Source organism: Euleptes europaea, chromosome 4 (genome assembly GCF_029931775.1).
Source record: "Euleptes europaea isolate rEulEur1 chromosome 4, rEulEur1.hap1, whole genome shotgun sequence".
Taxonomy (NCBI): domain Eukaryota; kingdom Metazoa; phylum Chordata; class Lepidosauria; order Squamata; family Sphaerodactylidae; genus Euleptes; species Euleptes europaea.
This window is the reverse complement of record NC_079315.1, coordinates 15,306,757-15,334,156: the sequence shown is the minus strand read 5'-3', so window position 1 is coordinate 15,334,156 and position 27,400 is coordinate 15,306,757. Positions and strand designations below refer to the sequence as shown.

Sequence of the window (27,400 nt, the reverse complement as noted above, 5' to 3'; positions counted from 1 at the left end):
CCATGAAAACCCCCCAAAAAGGGGTCGCCATAAGTCGGCTGTGACTTGACGGCACTTTACACACAGTTTAACCACTCAAGCAAGTTCTGCTGTTGCAAGCAGCCCTTCGTATCAGAGTTTCCCTCAGCAGATTGTTAGTTAATAGTAAGCAGCGTCAACCATTCTGGTGTTCTTAGCAAATGCAACAAGATGTGACATCTGACCGATTCCACAGAAACTCTCCCCATTTCCTATTCTACATTTTCTGAAACCAATGAAAATACTTCCATTTCCCAGAGACATTTAGACATGCAAGCTTTGGCTTCCTACATTCTCGTCCATCTTTTGCAACTTCGTCACTAAGGAAAGGCTGTGGTTCAGTGGCAGAACCTCCGAGTGGTGTGCAGGACACGGGTTAAAGAATCCGGCGGTGGGTGATGTGAAAGACCTCTGCTCGAGATCCTGGAAAGCCTCTGCCAGTCTGAGTAGACAAAATTGACTGTGATGGACCAAGGGTCTGATTCAGTGTAAGGCACCTTCATGTGGGAAGAGGAGGAGATGAAGAAGAAGAGTAGTAATAGTAGTTGGCTTTTATATGCCAACTTTCTCTACCACTTAAGGAAGAATCAAACCGATTTACAATCTCCTTCCCTTCCCCTTCCCACAACAGACACCCCGTGAGACACGTGGGGCTGAGAGAGCTGTGACTAGCCCAAGATCACCCAGCTGGCTTCAAGTGTAGGAGTGGGGAAACAAATCCTGTTCACCAGATTAGCCTCGGCTGCTCATGTGAAGGAGTGGGGAATCAATCCTAGTATTCCAGATCCGAGTCCACCGCTCCAAACCACCGCTCTTAACCACTACACCACGCTGGCCCTCCCATCTCAGCACAATGATACAAGTCCTTGTGTTCCCCACAAGAACTATTAAGCTTTGAACACACTGTAAAGATTAATGCAATTCTTTCAGCAGGAACTCTAGGCTCAGATTTTTTTTAAAAAAAATCACTACTCCACATGATACAGCTTAGTTAATTTTCTAAAGTAAAGGTGTCATTCCTGACCCATGGGGTGACGTCACATCCCGACGTTTACTAGGCAGACTTTGTTTATGGGGTGGTTTGCCAGTGCCTTCCCCAGTCGTCTTCCCTTTACCCCTAGCAAGCTGGGTACTCATTTGACCCACCTCGGAAGGATGGAAGGCTGAGTCAACCTTGAGCCGGCTACCTGAAATTAATTTTCTACCAGTTAATTTTCTACCAGTAGATTAAAAGGGTGATTGCTAAGGTCCGCCAATATTGGCTTGGAAGCAACCACTGCGTCCGGTAGCCAGCAGAGAGGGGATTTTTTGCTCCTTGAGGCAGAGAGATAAGGGCGCATTCCCACTTCCCCATGAGAGAGCAGGACAGAACATGGGATTTACCATAGAAGTCCCTTCTACTCAGGGTTTGTGACAGGGCCTTCATCTTCCAGGCATCCCAGCAAAGCCCTGCCTACATGTGGAGTAGGCAGATACTAAGCGGCATCAGCCGATGGGAGGCTGTGGAACCTCTGGTCGGGGAGAGTTAAGTGGAGGGAAAGTCTATCCGCCTAAGACAGACATCACCTGCTGTGTTACCTTAGGGAAATAGTAGGTATGGGGATAGAGGAAAATATCCCACAAGACAAGGTAACTCTGCTTCGCTATGCTGTGATCCTTGGGTTCAAGGAGGAGTTCCAAATAAAACCATTTTTCTCTCTTTCTCTCTCTGACAGAAACACCTTGTCAGTTCAGTAAAGATATGGGCGTATGAAACTGTAACTCTTTTAATGCAGAGTTCTGCATTAGCTATAAATTAGCTAATGAGTTCTGCATTAGCTATAAATAACCAATAACTTGTTACATTCCTTGCCTTGTCCACCAAACCACTAAGCATTGAGCCGTTCCAATGAAGAGACAATACACTTGTTGTGTGTGTTGTGAAAGGAAGGGTGTTGGTATGAATCAATGAAGAAGGTGCAGGGGAAGTAGGCCATGGCTCAGTGGTAGAGCATCTGCTTGGCATGCAGAAGGTCCCAGGTTCAATCCCTGGCCTCTCCTGCTAAAGGGACTAGGCAAGTAGGTGATGTGAGAGACCTCTGCCTGAGACCCTGGAGAGCCGTTGCCGGTCTGAGCAGACAATACTGACTTTGATGGACCGAGGGTCTGATTCAGTCTAAGGCAGTTTCATGTGTTCATTTGTTCAAGTAATAGAAATTTCCTCGGATTCCTATTCTACCTCCCCAGGCTTCCCGGGTAGTAGCAGCACGTAATCCATCACAGTTATTTGCTAGCATTGCCTTACGGACCACTTGCAACCTACGCCATAACTAAGATCAACTCTGTCACTACTACTGGAAGGTGTTATCGCGGGGAGCTGAGAAAATGGCAATCACAGAGGGGTGGAGGGAATCCTGATGGATGGACCTCCCATTTGGTAACAAAGCAGGTAAAATGTTCAGAACTCTATGGCCAAAGTCCACAGCCAAGGTGAAGGACACCCTTTTGTAATGCCCTGGGAAGGTTGAAACTAATGTCCAAGCAGATGTACTGTAGATGCAGTGAGTGGTAATGCTACTTGGGACCTGTTCACCCTGTCCTGACCATGACTACAAGAGGGGCCGTGGCTCAGTGGTAGAGCATCTGCTTGGCTTGCAGAAGGTCCTAGGTTCAATCCTGGCATCTCCAGTTAAAGGGACTAGGCAGGTAGGTTATGTGAAAGACCTCCGCCTGAGACCCTGGAGAGCCATGGGGAGGGGCTGTGGTTCAGTAGTAGAGCATCTGCTTGGCATGCAGAAGGTCCTAGGTTCAATCCCCGGCATCTCCAGTTAAAGGGACTAGGCAGGTAGGTTATGTGAAAGACCTCTGGAGAGCCGCTGTAGACAATACTGACTTTGATGGACCAAGGATCTGATTCAGTATAAGTCAGCTTCATGTGTTCATATGAAGGGTGTTTTCCCCAGGAAAGTTGGAGAACAGGCACCGAGTAGTCCTCCAGAGCTGGCCAGACAGGTATTTTCTAATGGGATGGGGGGAAGAAGGCGGAAGAAGTGTTGAAAAGTACAGCTCAGCTTGTTTGCTTGCTTGTTATGCTGCCCCAGGTGACCAATTGTGTGACTTCTGCAAAAAACCAGTCCCCTGCTTGTTGTCAGGATTAATTTTCACCAATGGTAACCGCATTTATGAACCACTTAGTGCCTGCCATCAGGCAGACTCAAGAGTCACTGGGTCTTCAGAAGACAGTACTGTTTACAGGACATCAAGGAACTTTGGAAACGGAATTGACATAAGCTGCTACTTCATATCTATGTATCCACCATGACCCTCAACTCCAACTGAAACAAAGCACAAATAAGTATAACTTGAACACATGAACACATGAAGCTGCCTTATACTGAATCAGACCCTCGGTCCATCAAAGTCAGTATTGTCTGCTCAGACCGGCAACGGCTCTCCAGGGTCTCAGGCTGAGGTCCTTCACATCACCTACTTGCCTAGTCCCTTTAGCTGGAGGCCTGAACCTGGGACCTTCTGCATGCCAAGCAGATGCTCTACCACTGAGCCACGGCCCCTCCCCAACTCAATTCGATCATATGCATATTGTGCCATCCTTCCATTCTAGTTCTCTCATTGACCACCTAAACTCATCCCTTTCCAAGCTAGAGTGGCAAATGACAGTGAAGCATGTGGAAAAATGTGCTTCAAGTAGGCCTTTGTAAGCTTGTTTATTTAGCATGTAGGGTTTCAGGTAGGTAGACATGTTGGTCTGCAGTAGAAGAACAAGATTCAAGTCCAGAAGTACCTTAAAGACCACCAAGACTTCCAGGTAGGGTTGCCAACCTCCAGGTACTAATTAAATAAATCGTATGCTGAGATAACGTAGTTAAGAGAACCCACAGCACCAGCTCAATACTTATCCAAAAATTAAATAACTCAATACAAGTTTCATATCATGAATGTATATCAAATATGCATGTAAATAACAACACCACAATAATATGAAAAATGGGCAAACAGAAAATGGTTATTTCACCACAAATAATCAAGGGTCATGAAATGCACTGGATGGTAGAGGATTCACCAGGGTAAGAAATGAAAGTCCAACCAACTGTTGAAAGTCACAGATTTCTATATACGGTATAAAAGTTCATTCTTGTATTCCAAGGAAAATCATATTCAAGGAAAAGTCCAAGGCAAAAAATAACAACAAAACGTTACTTCCGGATCAGTAAGCGTTTCGCAATAATGATTGCTTCATCAGTTGTGATTGTCGTTTCTTTTCCCAAATGTGGGCTGAGACGCGTTGTCCGGGTACAAAGACCTCTACGTGGGTACAACGACCTCTGTAACAAGATGAACCAAGGTAATGCACTAAAAACTGTGCCATTATCGTATTAGGAATAACAAAATACATACAATTTTACAATTTTCAAAATTCCCATGTATCTTACCAAAACGGACCAGTAGACCCTCACGGTTCCTCAAGCCTTTGCTATTACTGGTACCGAATGCTAACCCTAATCGTCCTATATTCCTGTAAGTGATATCAGCTGTGTTCACAAGTTAATTGAATCAAGGTGAAACAGCTATTATAGAAAACAACTTAGGTCGAATTCATTGTTCAATCCCAATGGGGTCATAGTTTTAAAGAGATGGATGAACTTCATTTCATTCCTGTGAAGAATTTTTGAAACGTCCTCAGAATGGTAAGGGCGTGGTTTGTATTGCCACAGTGCGAAAAATAATAAATCTTTGTCGGAATGCCCCTTTTCCAGATAATGCCCTGTAAGCGGAGCCTCCATGGTCCTCATCCGGATCCTCGTTCTGTGCTCCCCAATACGGATTTTTAGGGGTCTCAATGTTGAACCGATGTACATCTGGAAACATGGACATAAAATTGCGTAGACCACGTTGGAGGAGGCACAGTTAGTAAATTGATTAAGCTTAAATTTGAAATTTGATCCAGAGGAACCTACTTCCTTGATCGGAAGGCTAAATGCGCACATTGCACATGTGCCGCATTTAAAGTGGCCGTGTGGTTTTACCCCAGGTCTCCCCTGCAGGAGATCCGTTCTTACTAATAAATTGCGCAAAGATTTGGTTTTTCGCAAACCAAAGAGAGGAGGTTCTTGACAGCCTGGAACGTTATAGAGCACGTGCCAGTGTTTACGGACAATTTTTTGAATGTCATGTGTCAGATGATTGTATTCAAGGGATGCAAATATTCTTGGTTTACCAGGCTTGCTCCTGTTGGAAGGTTCCAACAGGGTCATCCTGTCCCGGTTTCTAACTTTGTCAAAGGCTGTTTCTATAACCTCTGAATCAAACCCCCTATGCGATAATCTCTCCCGTAAAGTTGCTGCTGCTGTCAAAAAATCAGATTCAAAGGTAGAGTTGCGTTTCAGCCTTAATAATTGGCTAAACGGCAAATTGCGCCGCAAGTGTAAGGGATGGTGGGAAGCAAAATGCAACCCCGCCCCCACATCGGTGGGTTTACTATACGGCTTAACAGCTGCCTTATTCTCCAGGGTCCTAAAGACCAGAATATCAAGAAAAGAGATCGAGGAAGCATCCATGGAGCCAGTAAATTGTAGATGCGGATTCAACGTATTAATCCATTGTGAAAATTTATGATAAGTATCTGCCGAGTCCAATATACAAAAGAGATCATCAATGTATCTAACATAGAACAAAATATGTTCCTGAAAAAAAGAATTATTACAAAAAATTTCCATTTCAAATGTGATCATGTACATATTAGCCACTGATGGGGCGCACGCAGCCCCCATCGCCACTCCTTGGATCTGCAAATAAAATTGGTCTCTGTATCGAAAAAAATTCGACCTAAGTTGTTTTCTATAATAGCTGTTTCACCTTGATTCAATTAACTTGTGAACACAGCTGATATCACTTACAGGAATATAGGACGATTAGGGTTAGCATTCGGTACCAGTAATAGCAAAGGCTTGAGGAACCGTGAGGGTCTACTGGTCCGTTTTGGTAAGATACATGGGAATTTTGAAAATTGTAAAATTGTATGTATTTTGTTATTCCTAATACGATAATGGCACAGTTTTTAGTGCATTACCTTGGTTCATCTTGTTACAGAGGTCGTTGTACCCACGTAGAGGTCTTTGTACCCGGACAACGCGTCTCAGCCCACATTTGGGAAAAGAAACGACAATCACAACTGATGAAGCAATCATTATTGCGAAACGCTTACTGATCCGGAAGTAACGTTTTGTTGTTATTTTTTGCCTTGGACTTTTCCTTGAATATGATTTTCCTTGGAATACAAGAATGAACTTTTATACCGTATATAGAAATCTGTGACTTTCAACAGTTGGTTGGACTTTCATTTCTTACCCTGGTGAATCCTCTACCATCCAGTGCATTTCATGACCCTTGATTATTTGTGGTGAAATAACCATTTTCTGTTTGCCCATTTTTCATATTATTGTGGTGTTGTTATTTACATGCATATTTGATATACATTCATGATATGAAACTTGTATTGAGTTATTTAATTTTTGGATAAGTATTGAGCTGGTGCTGTGGGTTCTCTTAACCTCCAGGTACTAGCTGGAGATCTCCCGCTATTACAACTGATCTCCCGCCGATAGAATTCAGTTCCCCTGGGGAAAATGGCCACTTTGGCAATCGGACACACAAACATATGAAGCTGCCTTATACTGAATCAGACCCTTAGCCCATCAAAGTCAGTATTGTCTACTCAGACCTGCGGCGGCTCTCCAGGGTCTCAGGCAAAGGTTTTTCACATCACCTCCTTGCCTAGTCCCTTTAACTGGAGATGCCGGGGATTGAACCTGGGACCTTCTGCATGCCAAGCAGATGCTCTTACCACTGAGCCACGGCCCCTCTTGTAGTCATGGTCAGCACAGGGTGAACAGGTCCCAAGTAGCATTACCACTCACTGCATCTACAGTACATCTGCTCAGTCCCTCCCCAAACCCTCCTCAGGCTCCGCCCCAAAACCCTCTTGCCGGTGGCGAAGAGGGACCTGGCAACCCTACTTCCAGGGTATAAGCTTTCGAGAGTCAACGCTCCCTTCGTCAGAGCTAGCAGGGAGAACTATAGGCACGCAAGAAGACGGCGTAGTTTAAAAGTTCAAAAAATGTCAGATGGGGATGAGGGAAGGTCACTGAAGGATGAATGTTAAACAAGTATGCAAAAAGAAGAAGACGACGACCCGTTGGCAGGTTACAGGCACTTTAAATAACGCCAAACTGATCCCTAAATTGGAACGGTCAAATTGCTTCTCCTTGAGGAAAAAGGAATTTTACCACAAAAGCTAAACAACTCAAAACATACCATAATACTAGAGGCTCAGAAGGCAAATAAAATCGCTCTCAGTGTGTCACTGCTTTCCTCCAGCAGGGTACATTCCGCCTCTCTTGGATCACATCCACAAAAGTACTAACTTCTTTAATGGAGGTTTTCCCCCCCCCTTCCCCCTCCTCTTGGTTTAGATTATCAGAATCTGTTTATGCTGGTTGGAAACCCACAAACCCACTTGACGCAAACAAAAATCCTTGGTCAAGGGGCCCCCAATGGGACCTCCAAGATTGCTCCCTCAGTTACCAAAGGTTGGTTGTGGTACCCAAACACTCGTTCGGGTTTAAACAGTGATTCTTCTCAATTCCTTTTTAAAAGGAGTTTGGAAATAATAAAAAGAAGGAAGGGTAAGAGACACCTTTATTCCTGGCTCGAGGAAGGAGAGTTGGTCCAACACCATTTTCAAATGCATCATATTAATTTTCATTTCTAGACTGACCCTTTTCAAAGACTCAGGTCAGGTAACGGTTTTAAAACATTAAAAGGTAAAGGTCCCCTGTGCAAGCACCAGGTCATTCCTGACCCATGGGGTGACGTCACTCCCGACGTTTACTAGGCAGATTTTGTTTACGGGGTGGTTTGCCAGTGCCTTCCCCAGACATCTTCCCTTTACCCTCAGCAAGCTGGGTCCTCATTTGACCAACCTCGGAAGGATGGAAGACGAAGTCAACCTTGAGCCGGCTACCTGAGTCGGGATCGAACTCAGGTCGTGAGCAGAGCTTGGACTATAGTACTGCAGCTTACCACTCTGCGCCATGGGGCTCTTTAAAACATTACAAGCACATTATGATGTATTGTTATGTTTCAGGCTGGATTTTACCGCAATATATTATTGATGAGATTTATCAAAAGTGTTAGAATGTGTTAGAAGAACAATCCCCTTAACTTGCTTACCTTGGGCCATTAAAAGCCAGTCCAAACAGGAAAGTCACCTATACTTTTCTGAAAGCAGAGCTTAGACATGAAGAACAGGGAATTGCACAGTTATGAGGAATACTTTTATATGGAATGTACCTAACCTATTGCACCGATAAAGCTTGGACTTGGGGGACTCAAATAGCAGCCTTTCTCCTGAAATTATGATGATGAATAGGAAGAAGAAAAAACCCTGTTAGGTAGGTGGGGTTGAGAGAGTGTGACTAGCTCAAGGTCACCCAGCTGGCTTCATGTGGAGTGGGGAAACCAACCCGGTTCTCCAAATTAGAGTCCGCCGTTCATGTGGAGGAGTGGAGAAGCAACCCCAGTTCTCCAGATCAGAGTCCGCTGCTCCAAACCACCGCTCTCAACCACTACAACACGCTGGGAAGTACGATTGGCCATTTGATAAGAAACTGACCGAATGAAATGGACTTACATTAATCATTGTCAAATCAGGTTCTCTTGTGCTTGGTTTTATTGCTTTGAATACTCTGATATGGCACGTTAATGGCGGGGGGGAACGGGACCTTGGTTACTTACTGAGAAGGTTCCTTCTCCTCTGAGGTATGAAGGGCATCTTGCAGATAGATGGGTGTTTCCGTTCCTGGTTCATAGATAGGCAGGAAGTACACAAAAATCGACCTCACTTTCTCTCCCCTGGCCAGAAACGCCCCTTCGTCTCCACTTGAGACTTCCAGAGCTATGTCGTATGCCAGGAGGGCCAGTGGACAGGAATCTGTAAGGGAATCGAAAAGGACAACACAGGGCCAAAACTGCAGGGTTTAGGATGCTGTAACTTTAATGCGGATAAAAACTTGGGTAACCTGGGTATACTGAACTAGATCCGCTAACACAAAAAAAAAACCCTTTTTTTATTTACGTATTTCACGTGCAACTTGTCTAACAGGTAGAACCAAAGTAGACTGTGTGTGGGAGGAGGCCAGCTCTCTCCCCCAAATAGGAGCAATCGGGGACAAGGAGTAGGGTGCTCAAGGAATAAGGTGCTCCAGTCTCAGCCCCAGGGCGGGGCCAAGATGCCCTTCGTACCTCAGAGGAGAAGGAACCTTCTCAGTAAGTAACCAAGGTCCCGTTCTCCCTGAGGTGAAGATAGACGGGATGTCCAAGAGATAGTCCGTCGAAGGGTGGGAGTCAACTTCAAAAGGATGTGCTGGAGCACCCGGAGTCCAAAAGCAGCGTCCACCTAGGAGAACTGGTCCAGACAGTAGTGACGTACGAAGGTCGACAAAGATGCCCAGGTGGCTGCCTTGCAGATAACTGATGCCCTGTTGTCGAAAGCCGCCGAGGTGGCCGTGCTGCGGATTGAGTGCGCAGTGATGCCAGGTGGAAGAGGTCTGTCGCTGAGACTGTATGCTTCTTCAATGCACTTACGTAATGCCCTGCTGAGGGCAGGCTTGGAGAGTGGTCTTCCCTTGTTGGGGGCGGCCACCGAGATGAATAGAGCGTTGGTCTGCCGGAACGGTGCAGTGCAAGTGATGTATATACGTAGGGCTCACCGTAGGTCGAGGGTGTGCCACTCCTTCTCCCGTGGGTGCTGCAGGTGTGGCGCGAAGGAGGGGAGGTGAACCTCCTGCTGTCTGTGGAAAGCCGTGTTGACCTTTGGAATAAAGGTGGGATCCGGCCTTAGGACCACCTTGTCCTTGTGGAACACGCAGAGACCTGGCCAGGAGGATAGGGCCGCAAGTTCAGATACCCGGCGGGCTGACGTTACAGCCGTGAGAAAGAGTTTTCATGAGGAGGGCCTTCAAGGGTGCCTCGGCCATGGGCTCGAAGGGGGTGCGAGTGAGATTGTTGTTTTCGAATTGAACGCCCCCCGGGCCAAGGTAGATATTTTGGTGGCCTTGTCTTTCAGTAGAAAGAGGGTGCTGCACGTGCTATCTATAATCGCACCTAGGTGCTGTAGGCGCCGGGTTGGGGAAATGTGACTCTTACTGAAGCTGATGAGGAAGCCGTGATGTTCTAGAGTCTGCACGACTCTGAGTGTGTTGGATGGCTCGATGCTTGGATGGAGCGGCGATGAGCAGGTCATCTAGATATGGGTAGACGTGTATTCCCTCCTTCCAGAGCAGGGCTACTAGGGTGACCACGACCTTGGTGAACACCCTGGGGGCGGAGGAAAGGCCGAAGGGGAGCGCTTTGAATTGGAAGTGGCGATCCATGTAGCTGAAGCGCAGGAAGTGACGATGGCCGTTGCAGATAGGGATGTGTAGGTACGCTTCTGTCAGGTCTATGGAGGACATGAGGTCGTCTGGCGGAGTGCTTCTACGATGGAGCGAAGCGTTTCCATCTGGAAGCGTTTGGCTCGGATGAATCTGTTTACGTGTTTTAAGTCCAGAATGGTTCACCAGTCTCCGTTTCTTTTAGGAACGGTGAAGAAGATGGAATAGACTCCAGAGGATCTCTCTAGTGTCGGAACGGCTTTGATAGCCTGGATGTGCAGCAGGTGATTGATGGCCGCCCTGGTCCTCATCTGTTTGTCGTGGATGGACGACTTCGGTGATTGGATGAACCGGTCGGGAGGGAGAAGTCGGAATTCGATCAGATAACCCTTGCGGATTATCTGCTCCACCCAGCGGTCAGGGTAGGCCTGAGCCCACTGGTGGCTGGAGTGGCTCAGCCTTCCCCCCACTGGGGCAGACCCGGAGTCACTGCCTTTTTGGTTTGTTGAAGCGGCCCGTCCAGTCGCCTCTGTAGGACTGGGAACATCTGTTGGGATGGCTGCCCCCCCTTGCCGTGCCCTGGTTGCTAGACCACGTTGGACGGACGGCATCGGATCTTGGGCGTGCCAGGGAATGAAAGGAACAAAAGGAGGGGTAGGATGAGGGGCGTCCCCTGTTGTCCCTCCGGAGGCTGTGTGGCAGTGCTTTCTTTTTGTCCTTCGTCTCCACGAGGATCTGGTCCACCTTTTCCCAAAAAAGAAGTCCTCCCTGGCAGGGGTACGCTAGAAGCATAGCTTTGGAGGAAAAGTCTGCCGCCCATGGTCGGATCCACAGTGCCCGCCTGGTGATCGTGTTGGACGCCGCTACCCTGGTGCTGAGGGTCAGGGAGTATAGGGTAGCGTCCGCCAGGAAGGTGATAGCCTTTTGGACCCTGTTCATGCCCTCCATGGCTTGTTTACTGTCAGGAGGGATGAAGGTTGCCAACTTCCTAGCCCAGACTATGGCCGCTCTGGCGATGAGGGAGGCGGTGGCGGAAGCTTGTATGGCCATGGTGAGGGTCTCGTGTGCCTTCCTGGCGGTTTGGTCAACTCGCCTGTCTAGGGGGTCCTTCAGTGAGCCCATGCCGTCCTCGGATAGGAGACCTGAGGAGTGGAGGGCTCCCACTGGCGCATCTACCAGTAGTGGTTTGAGCATGTCCATGGAGTGGGGGCCAGGTTGTATAAGGCCCGCATGTTCCTTGGCAACTGCTTGTGCGAGGTTGGTCTTTCCCACTCTCGTTTAACTATGTCCTCAAAGAATTCGGGGAATGGGACAGTCTTGGCGGACGGTTGGGACCTGGGGAAGAGGTCTTGGGGGGCCCTGGGTTGAGCATGAGGCTTGTCGCCCTCGGCTGGCTCAGTGGTATCGGTGAGGTCCAGAGCCATGATGGCCTTGGAGAGGAGGTGCTGGAAATCCTCTCCCTCAAAGAGCCTGTTGTGATACTCAGTAGGGGTTTGGGTCTCTTCCTCGTTGGAGAGCTCCCCCTCCTCCCTTCCCTCTGGGTCTGAGTCTGCTGAGGTATCTGGGGATTCCTCCCTGTGCCTAGGGCTCTGAGGGGGCCAGGCCTTCCTCGCGGCCTTGGTGGGCCAGGGGGGTGGGACTTCCCTGGGGCGGCGGGCATGGCTATCGTTCCCGGGTGACTCGGGCTCTGGGAGGACTTACGATAAGAGTCCCCAGATCCTCCCCCGCGTGTGGAAGAGAGGGAGGCTGTCTGCAAAAACAGGAACTTCTCCTGGAGAACTTGCCGCATGAGAGCCATTAGTCCTTCTGCCCTCTGCCCCCCCCTCCGGCAAGGAGGGCCCCTGTAGCTCACCTGGTAGCCGAAAGGTCTGTTGGCGGTGAGTGGAGGGAGCCGCGTCTTGTAGGTCCCGGCATGGGCTGCTGCTGGAAGCGCGGGCTGAACGGGGTTCCTCGCGAGGAGCCGGTTCGTGTTGCCGTCGCTCTGGGGAACGCTGCTCCCTCCCCAGGTCCTCATCGGCTGCTCGGGCCAAGCGGGCCTTGGGCGCCGGTGGGCTGCATTGGCGGGGTTCTTGTCCTTCGCGTCCTTGTCCGCGCGCTTTCTTTTACGCCTGCCACCGGAGCTGGTCTTTTTCGCCTCTGCGGCGGGCCGGGTGCGCGCCTCGTCGTTCCCGGCCTCAACTGCCTCTGCAGGAGCTCTGCCGGCTGATGAACTGGGCCTGGGCGCCGCCGCCTCGTTCGTTTGCTGGCTGGCTTGCGGTTGCCGGGATCCGCCGCTTCCGCGGGGAGCCGGTCGGGCACCATGCCATCGCTGGACTCCGCCGCCGCCGCGGGGAGCCTGCCAGAGTTCGTGGTCGTGGGCTGTGCCGCCTCCGCGGAAGCCCTGCTGGTCGTCTTGCTGCTGCCCTGCTCAACCGCGGCCGCGGGAGCTCGGGCGCCCGAAGTCCCCTGCCTGGTGCTCGGCAGGAGACCCGCCACGTGGTCCTCCGGCCGGAGGAACCCATCTGCGCTGTGACCGGGTGGTGAAGTCATCCTCAAGGCGTGTAGGAAGATGTCGAAGCCGCACAAAAGGAAAAGAATGGCTTGGAAGCTTGAATAGAAAAATCAATGGCGCTGGTTGCAATACGGAGCAACCAGAAGGAGCTGCCTATCTAAGCGAGGCAGGAAGAAAAGTGGAGACGAAGGGGCATTTCCGGCCAGGGGACAGGAAGTGAGGTCGATTTTTGTGTACTTCCTGCCTATCTATGAACCAGGAACGGAAGCGAACGTCTATCTGCAAGATGCCCTTCACCTCAGGGAGAAGGGGGAGAGATAACTTTGATCCCAGTGTTTGAAAAACTTACTCTGTAAACTATTAAGTGCTGTCTTCCGCGTCAAGCACAGGATTCTTAGCAAACCATTATTTCCCTGACGGTCATCCAAAGTAAACTAAGATCTTCAACGCACACACAATCAAGTGCAAAACAAACGTTCAGGCTTCTTCAGGTTGAGAGAGGAACCTTACGTCTCATCTCTGGGATTTTGTCACCCTGCTCCAGCAGCTCTAACAGAAGTTTAACTGACATTACATACCAGTCAGATAGAAGCCTGCTAAAGTAATCGCATGCTACCTAAAACTCACCTACCAACCAAGCCTTGTTGTTCTTGCAGAGCAGCAGAAGTCATCCAGTTTGGGGGTCTTCACAGAACAGAATTTACCCGTTTGTTGGAACAGGGGTATACACAAAATAAACAATCATATGGGAGAGTCTTTCAACAAAAGCTTAAAAGTTGTTAAAATTAGAGTACTGTGTTCAGTTTTGGGCACCGCAATTTAAGAAAGATGTAGAGAAATCACCCGTCTGTCCCAAGATGCCCTCTATGGCCCAGAGTGAGAAGCTGGAAGGCGTCCAGAGGAGGGCAACAAAGATGGTGAGGGGTCTGGAGACCAAGTCCTATGAGGATATGTTGAAAGAGTTGGGTATGTTTAGCCTGAAGAGGAGAAGACTGAGAGGGGATATGATAACCATCTTCAAGTACTTGAAGGGCTGTCATATAGAGGAGGGTGCCGAGTTGTTTTCTGTTGCTCCAGAAGGTCGGACAAGAACCAAAGGGGTTGAAATTAAATTTAAAAAGTTTCCGTCTAGACATTAGGAAGAATTTTCTAATCGTTAGAGTGGTTCCTCAGTGGAACAGGCTTCCTTGGGAGGTGGTAAGCTCTCCTTCCCTGGAGGTTTTTAAGAAGAGGTTAGATGGCCATCTGTCAGCAATGCTGATTCTATGACCTTAGGCAGATCATGAGAGGGAGAGCATCTTGGCCATCTTCTGGGCATGGAGTAGGGGTCACTGAGGGTTTGGGGGGGGAGGTAATTTGGAATTTCCTTCATTGTGCAGGGAGTTGGACTAGATGACCCTGGTGGTGCCTTCCAACTATATGATTCTATGATTCCACAAAGTTATTTTGAGACATAACTCTATACATAGCCAAGCAGAGCCCAAGCAGCCAAGCAGAGCCCAAATAAATGAAAGCATATATCCACCCGATTACCAGGCAATTCCATGCCCTTCGGGAGAGTCACCAATATGTAAACAGAAAGAATGCAACGGGATGAAAGCTGTTGCTCAAGTATGAAGTTTTTCAAAAAGATTTTTGTTAAATCACCAATATTTTTCTACTGACTTTCCAGCTATGAGCATTCAAACACATACCAAAAAGACAGTTCCCTTAACCACCACATTAAAAAAAAAAATTCCTACTACACAAGCATCAGTATATCTAATGCTTGACATGGCTCCATCTACGGATACTTAAATCGGTGAATTGGGGCCATGTGGAGTGAAACCAAACATTTCTACAATGCCCTCCCCAGGCTTGCAGGAAAATTGAAAAACTGTTAAAAAGAAATAGAGGCAGGTTTAAATCCCTCCAAACAGAGGAACGTTTTCTGTGATTCTGCACTGCTCTTAACCACTGCACCGCACTGTCTCTCTGGGTTTTCCGTCTCTTTACAGTTGGTTCTTGCACAGGCTCTGCGCCTCCACCTTTCTCAGCAAGCTAGAGGGACCCTATTTATTTTGTTTGCTATTTATATGCTGCTTTCCGATCATGTGGTCTTTATGGTGGCTAACAAAAAATTTAAAAGCATCAGTAAAACATAAAACAATTACTTTTTAGAAACACATGTCAAAACAGGAAGCCAGCAGAAAAGAGTATAAACTCCAGAAGGTCCGGTGAAATAAAAGAATAGCACTTTTGAAGGTCTCATTCATTCATTCATTCACTTCATTTATTTGTTTCTCCCCCATGGGGACCCAAAGCAGCTTACATTGTTCTATTCTCCATTTTAATATCTCAACAGTCCTGTGAGGCAGGTTCAGCTAAGCGTGGGTGACTGGCCCAAGGTAACCCAGCAAGCTTCCATGGCAAAGGGGAGATTCGAACCTGGCTCTCCTATCCATGCCAATAGCAAGGATCTCACCATGTTCAGGCGAGTTTGGCATTTGAGGTGTGACTTGTTCCTCCTCCCTCAGCACAACTGGTAAGCAGGGAAGAATAGAACAACATTGGGTCTGTGCAAGAACCAACTGTAAAGAGACGGAAAACACGGTGAGCCAACGTGGTGTAGTGGTTAAGAGCAATGGCTTGAAGCAGTAGGGTCTGATCTGGAGAACCGGGTTCGATTCCCCATTCCTCCACATGAGCGGCGGGCACTAATCTGATGAACCGGGTTGGTTCCCCAACTCCTCCACATGAAGCCAGCTGGGTGACCTTGGGCTTGTCACAGCTCTTAGAGCTCTCTCAGCCCCACCTACCTCACAGGGCGTCTGTTGTGGGGAGGGGAAGGGAAGGTGTTTGATTCTTCCTTAAGTGGTAGAGAAAGTCAGCATATAAAAACCAACTCTTCTTCTTTTTCTCTTCTTCTTTCAGCACACAATCCTTTTGACTTCTGTCAACCCAAGGATGTATGTAACTCATGTGCTCCACCACTTACTTTCCTCCCTTCCCCTGGTGTCCTTCCATGTCCCCGATTCTCACGGACGTTCCTCTCTGTCTAGTCTTAAATACGCACACGCATAACACAGATAGCTTGAAACAGATTCCTACTGTGCACAGGGTCGTGCATGGGATCCCAAGCTCATTAAATGACTAAATAAGGCGACCGCACCGTCATCAGAATGCCATTATGAATTTCCCCTTAATCGTTTCCAGCTCCAAAGTGTTAACTCCTACAAATCTTCACACTACATTCCTTACCAGAGGGTTGGCTGCCTTGGCCAATGTCAACTGCAGCCAGGGGTCTAAAAAGCAAAACAAAAAAACTGTGCGCTCTCGCTCTCTCCTAATACTAAACCCCTCAAAGGCAACAGCCACACCCCAGTGAACAATGAGATGGCGCAAAGAACAAAGTAGGATTGCCTTCGCAATCCAACACAGACACACTTCCCACCACTCGTATCCCTGTCAGGGAAAGTCCCACGTGCTTAATCTCCTCGCATCAGGTTGCAGCTATTAAAGCGACCTTGCAAACAGTTGCACAAATATTATTAATTCCTTACCCCTCCCCACGAAATCACAATTCCACCCATATCTCTATGTTAGTAATTTGGGGGCACGTTAATGACCAAGGGGGTGAAAGGGAGGGGGTTGATAGGTAAAGGTAGTTGGCCCTCATAAGAAAACAATTCTGCCCTTGATTGATAAAATGAAACCTAGCCAAGAATCCTCCATATGCCAGTTTTTATTCAACGATTCTATTCCTGAAGTCACTTCAAAGGTGGCGGAATTTCTGATGGAAGTTGTCAAAACTAGGACCAAAGTTTAAACTATATTTAAATTGAAAATGATTGGACAGAGAATTTTGTGCACTGCTTATGCTATGTTTCTGAGTATATGCCAATAAAGGTCGATTGATTGATTGATTGATGGTAAAGGTAGTCCCCCTGTGCAAGCACCGGGTCATTCCTGACCCATGGGGTGACGTCACATCCCGACGTTTACTAGGCAGACTATGTTTACGAGATGGTTTGCCATTGCCTTCCCTAGTCATCTACACTTTACCCCCAGCAAGCTGGGTCCTCATTTTACCGACCTCAGAAGGATGGAAGGCGGAGTCAACCTTGAGCTACCTGAAACAGACTTTCGTCGGGATCGAACTCAGGTCGTGAGCAGAGCTTTTGACTGCAGTACTGCAGCTGACCACTCTGCGCCACGGGGCTCGATAGGGGGTTGATACTCTTCCCCTTTAATAGTTTCCCACGCCTGTTGCCCTAGAGGTGATACTCATCACAAGTGAGCAGCTATTTACAAGCCTGTGATCCAAGTAAAACAAGTCATGCCAGTGTACCAAAAAATAAAAAAAGAGAGAGAGAGGTGTCCGTGCTAGGACAAAAGGACCCCATCCATTATTGCTGAATTTCTAGGATAAATTAACTAATGCAGGGCAACATAGCTCTGTCTTTGTACACACGAAAACATGAAGCTGCCTTATACTGAATCAGTCCCTTGGTCCATCAAAGCCAGTATTGTCTACTCAAACTGGCAGCGGCTCTCAGGGGTCTCAGGCAGAGAGATCGTTCAACATCCCCTACTCCCTGGTCCTTTAACTGGAGATGCCGGGGATTGAACCTGGGGCCTTCTGCATGCCAAGCAGATGCTCTACCAGATGTTCTACCACTGAGCCCCAGCCCCATATTGTACATACTGACCACCAAGGAAAAAAAAGAGGAAGCTGCACCAAAACACTCTGTTCACTCTGATATCAAACATTATGGTTGATTATCTTAAAGCAGGGCAGTGAAAAGGGGACCCATGCAGACAAATTAAGGGTTTTGGCATATTCAGGAAACTTCTGGGGCACACCAACACAAACAAAATGGACCGTTGAGAGCAGTCAGTTTAAAGAGTAGGGAGGGAGATGGGTAAATTGCCTTGTTCGGGTGCCTAAGAACAGAAGATTATTTAGGGGGAAGAGATCTAGGGTGGAGGTGATGCATCTCCTTATCGCTACAATTCCTTGGGGACCCCCAACGTATAAAAGCAGATACTACATAGTAGAGTGGTTACAACATCAGACCAGGGTCTGGGAGATCCAAGTTACATTCCCTGCTCAGACATGAAGCTTGGTGGGTGCCCCTGGGCCAGTCACTCACAACCTACCTCACAGGGCTGTTGTGTGAATTAAACAGGGATGGGAGAACTGTGTAGACGTCCTTGGGCTCCTTGGAGAAAAGGCTAGATAAAAAATGTATGTGAGAGGGAGGGAGGGAGGCTAGATGGCCATCTGTCAGCAATGCTGATTCTATGAACTTAGGCAGTTCATGAGAGGGAGGGCATCTTGACCATCGTCTGGGCACTGAGGGTGTGTGGGGGAGGTAGTTGTGAATTTCCTGCATTGGGCAGGGGGTTGGACTAGATGACCCTGGTGGTCCCTTCCAACTCTATGAGTCTATGAGAGAGACAGAGACAGACAGAGACAGACAGAGACAGAGAAATACTACAGAAGTTAAAGAAAACTCATTGCTCAGTAGGAAAGCAATTCACTCTGGGGATGAAATCTACATCCCGAAGGCAGTAATAAAGGGGCTGTTGACAGACTGTAAAGGGATATCTTGTGTGCTATTTCACAAGCTGTTAGCCCTGAGCCCAGCACCATCTTTACCAATTATCCCGAAGGAGGAGAGAGTACAGTTTTGCAAACCGCAGGAAGTTGGGAGGGACTGCAAACACTCTGGACGTTTACCAGATTCCCTAGAGTGTTTGCAATCTCTCCCAACTTCCCGAAGTTATCTCAAGTCAACCAAAATTCCAGAGGGGGAGCCATGTTAGTCTGTTGAAGCAAAATTAAACAGGAGTCCAGGAGCTCCTTAAAAACTAACTACATTTATTTCAGCCTAAGCTTTCATTAGTCAGAGCTCACTTCATCAGATATACGTCATGTATATCCATAAACATGTGCGCCAGCATGGTGTAGTGGTTAAGGTGTTGGACAAGGACCTGGGAAACCTAGGTTCAAATCCCGACTTGTGCCACAGAAGCTTGCTGGGAGACCTTGGGCCGGTCACACTCAGCCCTGACCCTGGCTAGTATTTGGATGGGAGACCTTCAAGGAATACCAGGGTTCTGGTGCAGAGAAGAAGAGTTGGTTTTTATATGCCGACTTTCTCTACCACTTATGTGTGTGTGTTAAGTGACTCATGGCAACCCTATGAACCAACGTCTCCAATATCTTTGACAGCCTTGCTCAGATCTTGCAAATTGAGGGCTGTGGCTTCCTTGATTGAGTCCATCCATCTCTTGTTGGGTCTTCCTCTTTTCCTGCTGCCTTCAATTTTTCCTAGCATGGTTTCTTTTCTAGTGACTCTTGTCTTCTCATAACGGGACCAAAATACCACTTAAGGGAGAATCAAACCAGCTAACAATCATCTTCCCTTCCCCTCCCCACAACAGACACCCTGTGAGAGCTGTGACTAGCCCAAGGTCACCCAGCTGGCTTCCTGTGTAGGAATGGGGGAAACAAACCCAGTTCACCAGATTAGCGTCCGCGGCTCATGTGGAGGAGTGGGGAATCAAACCTGGTTCTCCAGATTAGAGTCCACCGCTCCAAACCACCACTCTTAACCACCACACAACGCTGGCTCTCATGTTTATAGTTATACACAACCTATATCTGATGAACTGAGCTTTGACTAATGAAAGCTTATGCTGAATTAAATGTAGTTAGTCTTTAAGGAACTCCTGGTCTCCTGTTTTATTTTGCTACAACACTAACATGGCTCCCCCTCTGGAATTTTGGTTGATTGAGATAATTTTGGGAAGTCGGGAGGAAATGCAGCAATGGCAAACCGCCTCTAACCGCCTCTGACTGCCTTTTGCCTTGAAAACCTTATAGGGTTGCTATAAGTCAGCTGTGACCTGACAGCAGTAAAGAAAAAAAGAACCATAAACAGATATACTGATACTTGGCGTCTGATGAAGTGAGCTCCGATTCATGAAAGCTCATGCAGGGATACATATTGTTAGTCACTTCACGTGTTCCTGGGCTTCTGTCTAATTTCAATCAACCATCTCACTTCACGGAAGGCTAGCAAAAAAGGACCCTATGAATGAAAGTCCTCCAAAATGTCCTATCTTTGACAGCCTTGCTCAGATCTTGCAAACTGAAGGCTGAGGCTTCCTTTATTGAGTCAGTCCATCTCTTGTTGGGTCTTCCTTTACCAAAAAAGGAACAAATGGAATTTCAAGCAAGAACAATGCCCAATACATGGGAAAAGATGTCCCAAATCACAGGTATAAGACCAAGGGAGAGACGAGAACAACTAAGGCAACCAATGTCCCAGAGAAAAAAAGGGTCCCGCCTCTTTAATGCGTGGATATGGGCAGGTGAAGCTCCACGTGGCACAAAGGTAAATAGCATAATTGGTAAATAACATCTCATGAAGCCTCTATTAAAGGGACACAAACCTTTTCTCCAGGCAGTTGGCAACGCTAAGAACTGGCAAGACGGCTGCATATCAAAGATTTAAAAGCCGTTCCAACTGAGGCTACGTTTAGAGCAGCGAGTTCAAGTTCTACACACCACAGTCGAAGGAAGTCTCTCAACTGGTGACGGAGTTAACCAATCATAGGCTGTTACCGCACTTGTATTCCCAGCGATGTATTAAGAGTTTGAAAACGTTATAAAAAATACTGTTCGCACTTTCTATGTATTCCCAGCGATGTATTAAGAGTTTGAAAACGTTATAAAAAATACTGTTCGCACTTTGTTTGGACCCTTTAGCTGTGAAGACGTCTTCCAACCATTTATAAGCCGTGGTATCCAAAAACCCTTTTAAAGCGATGTTTTTTACAACATTTTCAAACTCTTAATACATCGCTGGGAATACAAAGTGCGGTAACCCCCTACGTTTCACTTCCAACTGGCAAACCTTCCCATACTGCCTGTCCATCACGAATGAACGGCCTCACATCGCCCAAACTCTAGGTTGAATATTTCAAGTCTACTTAAGCATTGCAATGCAGAATTGAGAACATATTTCTGATACAGCACCAAACATTTACCTGTTTTGGAAGCACTATTTCTGCACCGTCGTCGCCAAACTTTATATTGGAAGCTGGGGTGGGGGGCTGTCCCTTTGTGGGGGGCTTATATAGGAGGGGTTCCGCTGTGGGCACCTTTGGAGAACAGGTAGTGGACACCACAGCAAAATGACTGCTGTGATGGGGCGCATCTAGCCATGGCAATGCTGGGCGGTTCCAAGCCAAGTGTTTTCCTACAATGGAGACAACATTTCCGAATGGGTGCTCCCTGCAGGAACTCAGGTGATGCTGCCTCAGCTCTTCTGAGGAACCTTTCTGCCCCACTGGAGGAAAGCCAGACTAATCTCTTTGCTTTGGGGAAGAAGGAAGTGGGTGCCATATTGGGGATCGCTGGGACAAAGAGTCCTTTACACTGATCTCTACTGACTGAGGGCTGATTCAAACTTCACAAAGCCCTCACGTTCACTACAGCTGAACATTAAGAAGACAGAAGCAATGACTACAGGAGAATTACACAACTTTAAGGTTGACAATGAGGAAATTGAAATTGTTCGAGACTTTCTATTCCTTGGCTCCATCATCAACCAAAAGGGAGACTGCAGCCAAGAAATCAGATGGAGATTGAGACTGGGAAGGGCAGCCATGAAGGAGCTAGAAAGGATTAAGTGTAAGGATGTGTCACTGGCAACCAAGATCAATTCATGCCGTCGTATTCCTTATTACTATATATGGGAGTGAAAGCTGGACAATGAAGAAAGCTGATGGGAAGAAAGTAGATTCCTCTGAAATGTGGTGCTGGAGGAGAGTGTTAAGAATACCGTGGACCGCCAAAAAACACACACAAATCAGTGGGTTCTAGATCAAATCAAGCCTGAACTCACCCTAGAAGCTAAAGTGACTAAACTGAGGCTTTCGTACTTTGGTCACGTTATGAGAAGACAAGAGTCACTGGAAAAAGACAGTCATGCTAGGAAAAGTGGAAGGCAGCAGGAAAAGAGGAAGACCCAACAAGAGACGGGTTGACTCTATCAAGGAAGCCATGGCCCTCAATTTGCAAGATCTGAGCAAGGCTGTCAAAGACAGGACGTTTTGGAGGACATTGATTCATAGGGTCGCCATGAGTCGGAAGCGACTTGACAGCACTTAACACACACACACTTTTGCTACATGGTCACCATGAGACTTCTAATCAGGCATACACTGGGAGTTCTGTAACTTAAGCCCCAGGTATGCATCAAAAGACAAAGCTTACGCTCCCGCCCCCCATGTAACTTTCCCACCCTGAAATAGCCCGGGGCATCTGCTATTTGTCCCCTTGGGAAAGCTTATGCATAACCATCAGGACATGTATATTTCCCCAATGGGGCAAACAGCTGTTCCCCTGGGACATTTTGGGTTGGGAAAACAGCACAGCTGGAAATTAAGTTCCAAGCTCAGAACGTCCAGCACACATCTAATGGAAAGTCCTCATGGTGGCAACCTGGGGACCAGCAGGCCTTTTGTAAGGTGTGAGCCAACCCAAAGAAGAAGAGTTGGTTTTTCTATGCCGACTTTCTCTACCACTTAAGGAAGAATCAATCTAGCTTACAATCACCTTCCCTTCCCCTCCCAACAAAGACACGGGTGGGGCTGACAGAGCGTGACTAGCCCAAGGTCACCCAGCTGGCTTCGTGTGGAGGAGTGGGGAATCAAACCTGGTTCTCCAGATTAGAGTCCACCATTCCAAACCACCGCTCTTAGCCACTACACCACGCTGGCTCTCTAAGAGAAGCACAGCAACAAATCCCCAAGAAAAAAAACTGAACTGGCCAAAATTCAGATCAAACTTATGTACGCAAAGTATAAATTGTAGGAATGGAAAGAGCATGGAAGCTAGCTAGTATAATCCTCCATATTCATACGTGGTGCTCCTCACTGATCCATAATTCTCGTATGGCGCAAGTGGAAAACAGGGGGAAGCAAAAAACTGAATCAACTGCACATTCCTTTTCTCTTCTGGTTCCACCCATGGCTTTTCCCCCACACTCCCTGGTGCTGGAGAAGTTGAAAGGGATCGCCATTCCAGTATGACAGTTCTTAGGAACGTCCCTGGCTTCTAGGCACTATAAATGTGACCTCTGAGACAAATGTATAGCAGGGCTAAAACCGCTGGAAGCAAGGCACACACGCGTGTGTGTTAAGTGACGTCAAGTTGCTTCCGACTCACGGCGACCCTATGAATCAAAGTCCTCCAAAATGTCCTATTTTTGACAACCTTGCTCAGATCTTCCAAACTGAGGGCCGTGGCTTCCTTACTACCAAAGTCAAGCGTGAGGATACTGCCACCATACCTCCCTGCACATTTTCACAGGACGGAGCTCCGCACGCTCAGCTACTGCGAGATCCCACAACAATCAAATTTGGAAACCATTAAAAAACCCTCTTTCAATCAAATTAAGAAAGTAACGATCAGTGACCGCTCCAAGAAGTATGGGTACTCAGCATGGCTGGATTATGCTAGCATTGTATGGCTTAAGAAAGCTGTGGCATCTCGTAAAGATTTTAACCCCAGTGGGGTGGCCGTGTTAATTTGCTGGGGCAAAAATAAGACGAGCACGTTTTTCTTTGCAGGCTAGCCTAAACTTTCAGGAATCAAAGCTTACCGTACTCCAACAAATGCATGAGGCCAGCAAATACAGGCACAGGAAGAAACAAGCTTTAAAGGGTGAAAGGGCCACAAATGCAGGTACCCCAGGGTGTGACATTATCACGCTGAATTCAAATATAATGCAGAAAAGTACAGAGATGGCTCACAACAATTCAATAACAGCAGCAGTAAAAGTTCTCATTACAATATCCACAGAAGCTGAATACAAAAGGCTTGCCCTCTGTTGTTGTTTCTAAAATAAATATTTATTTTGCTTTTAAGTTAAAACATTAAGAGAAACATTTCAGACACCACTCATTTTCCGAACTGTAATTACCACCCGTTTAGTACTTTCGGCAGGATGAGAACCAATACAAGTATTACAAAAAAGCTATCCCTTTATATAAAGGATGGTGCTTAGAAACTCATTTATCTTAAGAGGAAGATTGGTTTTATTTCTTTGTTTTTAACATAATAATACGGTTCCAACAGATAGGTAGAACAATTCAGTATAGGGGTAAATGTTTTCCTGTGGACGAAGAGATTTTTGGTTCTCATTCCAATCAATGGGCACAAGGAATTTTTACTTCCATGCTTTGATCATTCATCCCAGTAAGGTACAAAGAGGAGGAGAGACAGGTGGATCACCCCCTTGGCTGTGAACCTAGGTTTCTGTGTGAAATCGTTCAAAAATGCATCCTGCACCTCAAAGTAACCATATAGTTCTCCATTCCCTTCTGCCAAGTGCCAAGAGGAAAAGAGTTTCTCCAAATTGCCTCCAACTTTGTGTTATTCTGCAATTAACGTTTGTCACCTCCCCCCAAAAAAAGTTAAACAGCCCCATGTTTCCGCAATCGGGTTCATAAAGAAGAATACTATTGATATTATAAATTCACAGCTACCCACCCCATCCGTTTATACTAGGCTGGTCCTGTCCTCAGAAATAAAAGGCTTTCAAATTCCCTGAGCTTCAGAATATAGATATAAATACATAGCTATAGATATATATTCTGAGAGATATATATTATATCTGATAAATGTGTGTGTGTATAGATATAGAGCTATAGATATATATTCTGAGATATATCTGATATATTCTGATATGTATATTCATATATACACATAAATGTGTGTGCATGTATAGAAATATATTCTGAGATATATATATGATATATTCTGATATGAATATATGTATATACATATATACACGTATAAATGTGTGTGCGTGTATAAATGTATAGCTAGATATATATGATATATTTTGATATGTATATATATAGACATATATACACACAAATGTGTGTGCGTGTATAGACAGATATAGATATATAGCTATAGATATATATTCTGAGAGATATATATATGATATATTCTGATATGTATACACATATATACACATATAAAAGTGTGTGTACACACACACACACACGTATGTATGTATGTGTATATATGTATGTATATATATGATCTATATTCTGATATAGATATATATTGTTTTAGGCCCCATCTAAAGCATGGTGCCCCACCCCAGGACCTCCCAACCAGGGCCGGTGCCAGTCTTTTTTTGCGCCCTAGGCAACGCTAACTACTTCTGCCCCCCCCACTGCCAACCAATTTCCAAAAACAGATGTCTTGTAGAAAAAATAAAAGCCTGATGCATTCCTACAAAACTTTTTACAAGACGTTATAATCAATTATTTTCCATAGCACTGTTCTGGTACTTCTCTCAAAAATAAAAATATAAAAACTGGCAGTTGCGTTTCCCCCAAGAAACTAATCTGTTGGAAACGGAGCCCCCCACCCCCGGGCCAGTTTCCACGCCCCTCGGAGGACTGCGCCCTAGGCGACCGCCTAGTTCGCCTTAAGGGGAGCACCGGCCCGACTCGCCTGGGTAGTGCCTGTCGATCCGCATCACAATCGGCAAAAGGGGGGGGGAGAGAGAGTCATGGGCCATTTATGCGGGGGAGGTTTTGCCTTGGATTTGCTGCGCTCTAGATGCACATTAGCCCTGAGCTGGATGGCCCAGGCGAGCCTGATCTCGTCAGATCTCAGAAGCTAAGCTGGGTCAACCCTGGTTGGTATTTGGATGGGAGACCACCAAGGAATACCAGGGTTGCTGTGCAGAGGAAGGCACTGGCAAACCACCTCTGTTAGTCTCTTGCCATGACAACCCCAAGAGGGGTCACCATAGGTCGGCTGCGACTTGACGACACTTTACACACACACACACACAGATGCACATTTCCCCCATCCAAATTCTCAAAACTCATCAATAAGTCCCCGTGCAGAGTTTTGAGAATTTGGATGGGGAAAACTTGCATCTAGAGAGCGGCCAATCCAAGGCAAAAACTCCCCGGCATCAATAGCCATAGTTGACCAGCGTCCTTTTATAAAACGCGCAGCCTTTCCTCGACGGCAAAGACTCGTCTAAGGTTGTTTATGCCTGGGAGGTTTTGCTTGGATTGGCCTCTCTTTAGATGCACATTTTCCCCATCCCAATCCTCCAAACTCAACAATAAGCCCCCCCGTGCAGAAGTTGCGAGAATTCGGATGGGGGAAATGCGCATCTAGAGAGCGGCAAACCCAAGGCAAAAACCTCCCGGGCGTAAATGGCCCAAGTTATTGGCAATTGAACTCGTCGGGGAAGAATGCGCGCCTTGGATTCGCCGCTTTCTAGATGCGCATTCCCCCCCTCCGCATCCGTAAAACTCAAAAATGAAGCCACTAAGGCCATTTATATTGACTCAATAAAGGAAGCCACAGCCTTCAATTTGCAAGATCTGAGCAAGGCTGTCAAAGTTAGGACATTATGGAGAACTTCCATTCATTCATTTTGGAGGACTTTCATTCATAGGGTCGCCATGAGTCGGAAGCGACTTGACGGCACTTAACACACACGCACACAAGGCCATTTATGCACGGGAGGTTATGCTTTGGATCTGCTGCTGTCTAGAGGCACATTTTCCCCATCCAAATTCTCAAAACTCTGCATGGGGGCTTATTGTTGGGGTTTGAGCGTTTGGGTGGGGAAAACGTGCCTCTAGACAGCAGCAAACCCAAAGCAAAACCTCCCGTGCATAAATGGCCAAAGTAGAGTTTTGAGAAGCCAGATGGAGGGGAAAGTCCATCTATAGAGCGGCAAACCCAAGGCAAAACCTTCCATGCATTTTTGGCCATTTATGCAGGGGAGGTTATGCTTTGGATTTGCCGCTTTCTAAAAAAAAATTTAATAATTTTTTTTTAATTTTTCCCCCAAATAATCATTATGCATTCCATTACACATTTTAAAAAGTATAGTTCTTTAACTTCCCCTCCCCCCTCCTCTGATCTTTTAGTTAACTTTTTCCCCTCTTTGTATTGTTTTTCTAATTCAATTATAACAAGACCGTTATAAAGACGGATTTGCCGCTTTCTAGATGCACATTTCCCCCCATCCGGATTCTCAAAACTCAACAATAAGCCCCCCTGCAGAGTTTTGAGAATTCGGGTGGGGAAAACGTGCATCTAGAAAGCGGCAAATCCAAGGCAAAACCTCCCCTGCACAAATGGCCAAAAAAGAAGAGCTGGTTTTTACATGCCAACTTTCTCTACCACTTAAGGGAAAACCAGACCGGCTCACCACCGCCTCCCCTTCCCCTCCCCACAGCAGACACCCTGCGAGGGAGGTGGGGCGGAGAGAGCTGTGAGTAGCCCCAGGTCACCCAGCTGGCTTCGTGTGTAGGAGCGGGGAAACAAATCCAGTCCACCAGATTAGCGTCCGCCGCTCATGGGGAGGAGCGGGGGCTCGAACCCGGCTCTCCAGGATCAGACCCT

The 27,400-nt window shown here is 46.9% G+C and overlaps 1 protein-coding gene across 1 annotated transcript in view; it reads right to left on the bottom strand.

Annotated features, from left to right (window-relative positions):
- Window positions 1-27,400, bottom strand: part of RBPMS (RNA binding protein, mRNA processing factor) — a 143,214-nt gene that overhangs the window by 91,363 nt on the left and 24,451 nt on the right. The gene's annotated exons all lie outside the window — the stretch shown is intronic.